Consider the following 2,679-nt stretch of genomic DNA (forward strand, 5'->3'; position numbering starts at 1 on the left):
TGATGACTGAGAGGGGTAGGGAGGGGGCAAGGGGAGGACAAGGTAACGAGTGTTTGAAGTTGTATCCAGTGGCCAGAGACAAGAGTGAAGAGGCAGGAAAGGGCACAACAACCTAGTTCCTCCAAAGGGCCGACCTTGGGCACTGCTGCCAAGGTGTGTGGAGTCTTATAGCCGCAGAGAAGCGACTACCCATGTCCTTGAGTTAACAGTCTTTCTACTCATGCAGTGAGCAGCCTTCCTGATGGCCCTCCCTCACCATCTCATGCCTAATAAAAGTAGCACCTACCACACATCTGCTCTCCCAGCTCTTTCCGGCTCCGTCCGCCATAGGAGAGGAGGTGCCCGCCATGTCTGCGCATCTGCAATGGATGGTCGTTCTGAACTGCTCCAGTTTCCTGATCAAGAGGAATAAGCAGACGTACAGCACCGAACCCAATAATCTGAAAGTCCGCAGCTCCTTCCGCTACAACGGGCTGATTCATCGCAAGACAGTGGGAGTGGAGCCCGCGGCCGACAGCAAAGGGTCGTGGTGGTCATGAAACGCAGATCCGGTCAGCACAAACCAGCTACACCTTACGTAAGGACCACCATCAACAAGAATGCACGGGCCCCCCTGAGCAGCATCAGGCACATGATCCGAAAGAACAAGTGCCGCCCCGATCTGCGCATGGCGGCCATCCACAGGGCCAGTGCCATACTATGAAGCCAGAAACCTGTGGTGGTGAAGAGGAAACTGACCCGTCCCACCAAGAGCTTCTGAGCCCTACACCCCAGAAGCAATAGTCTACTGACTTTTTCAACCATAAAAAAAAAAAAGAAAATCTGCTCTCCCACTGCCCGAGGGGAGGGAATCTGCTTTGCCCAGCGGAAATGCCTCATTACAGCTGGTACCATCACCAGATGGCACCAGCCTTTAACAAGGCTCCAGGACTGGGCAGGAGAGATACTTGTGCCTTCATAGATGTCTGCCCTTGATGCTCTGAAGAGTCTAAAGATACTTGCCAGCTCAGTGTTCCCACGCACTCCTTCAGCCCCGAAGACTCAGGTTCTAAGTAACGCAGGTCTTCTGCATTCTGGCAATCACGATTCCAAAGAGACGGGCTTACCCCTAGCTAAGCCCTGCTGCACACCTCCTACAGCAAAGGGGTCTCTCCTCTCCCTGCTCTCTCACAGCCGCAATGAACAGGTCCAGCCTGTGTGTCCCTGTGCCTGGCCCCACCCCTTGAGCTGGTGGAGAGGTCAGGGTCTCCCTGCCTTTCTCATCTACAGGTCTGACAGGTAGCAGAATGGAATTGCAGCATGCCCACCCCCCGGGCCATACCACACCTGCTGTCTCAAGGCATGGGCCCTCACACCCAGCCCCTCTCCGTGCTCTGTGTAGGAAGAGCTTTCTGGGCGCCCCGAGAAAACAACAGGTGCAGGGACCTAAAAACAAACTAGACTTCATGCAAATCTGCCAAGGCTAGCTCCTCAGGCTTCAACTTTCAAAGTCCCTAATGCTGACCAGGGACACCTGTTCCAGGTGGCTCCCACCTGTTATTTATTCATAAGGCATAAACACTCATAACCTAAGTGCCCAGAAGATTCGTGAATGCCCTTGAGCCGGATGATCACCTGAGCAAAGATGCTCCATGACCTGGAGTTTGATTCCTGGTTCTTTTATTCTTTTATTAACTTAGTCCTTCTCAGCCTCCGGGGCCCAGGAAGCCATGCCTAGATCTGGATCTCATTTCCCCTCCATCACTAACTTTCTGTGACCTTGGAGCCGTCTAAATGCTCCCCTAGTTCCTCCTCTCCAAAATAAGAGTGAGCAGTCCCCAGAGAAGTCCTATGTGGGAGTGAGGTGACACATGCCAGGAAGAGCCAGGAACACCTGGAGACGCAGGAAGTGCTATTTTTATTTTGTACCTGCAAGCCGCAGTCTTCTCCACGAGTGGGCTGTGTTGGCTTCTCCGCCCATAATGTTTGTGGTCGGATCATGTCTGTATTTAAACCAAACACAATATTTAAGCCACCAGAAATAAGAAAACAAAGAAGGGAAAATTCTATCGCCTGGGCTTCGTCCCCCCTCCAGTCTATTCATGCAGATGGTGATAATTAGTGCAATTGCCTGGCCGCACCTGCTGTTTACGCAAGCGCTCCACCTGTATGAATGTGTGGGGAACATTCTGGAAGAAGCTACCTAGCGAAGCTATGAGAGCAGATAGAGCCTGGCGCTCTAGGGTGCAGCTTTGGTTCTTGGGTGGCATCGATAACAGAACTCTTACTGGGTTGGCTGGCACATATCTCCAATCCCAGTCCTCAGGGGGTGGAAGCCAGCGGGAAGAGAAGGCGGTCAAAGCCAGCCTGGGAAGCAGGAAAGCCTGCCTCCTAGAAATCAAACCAAAACAGCAGGAAGAGCAGAGCTCCCAGGAGCAGGGGAATTTCCAAAGCCAAGTGTGAAGAGCTGGGCTGAGGACTCCTCTCTCTCGCTGCCTCCCATAGTTCTGGGGACAGGGATGAGCTGCAGCCAGCTGAGCTTAAACTCCCACTCATAGTGGCAGCAGCCCTGACATACCCAGTGGTTTCCTAAAATTCTTTACACCAAGGCCATTGTAGAGTCCCAAACTGAATCCTTTGGGTGGTGAATAGGAGAGAATTCTGTCTTAAACACCACGTGGTTTGATACTCTGTTGAGTT

At 52.5% G+C, this 2,679-nt stretch overlaps 1 pseudogene; it reads left to right on the forward strand.

The window, feature by feature from the left end:
• Positions 1-321: 321 nt before the first annotated feature.
• On the forward strand, positions 322-760 carry LOC146889461 (large ribosomal subunit protein eL28 pseudogene; annotated as a pseudogene).
• Positions 761-2,679: the final 1,919 nt, after the last annotated feature.

This window comes from Myodes glareolus, chromosome 25 (genome assembly GCF_982192425.1).
Source record: "Myodes glareolus chromosome 25, mMyoGla1.1, whole genome shotgun sequence".
NCBI lineage: Eukaryota > Metazoa > Chordata > Mammalia > Rodentia > Cricetidae > Myodes > Myodes glareolus.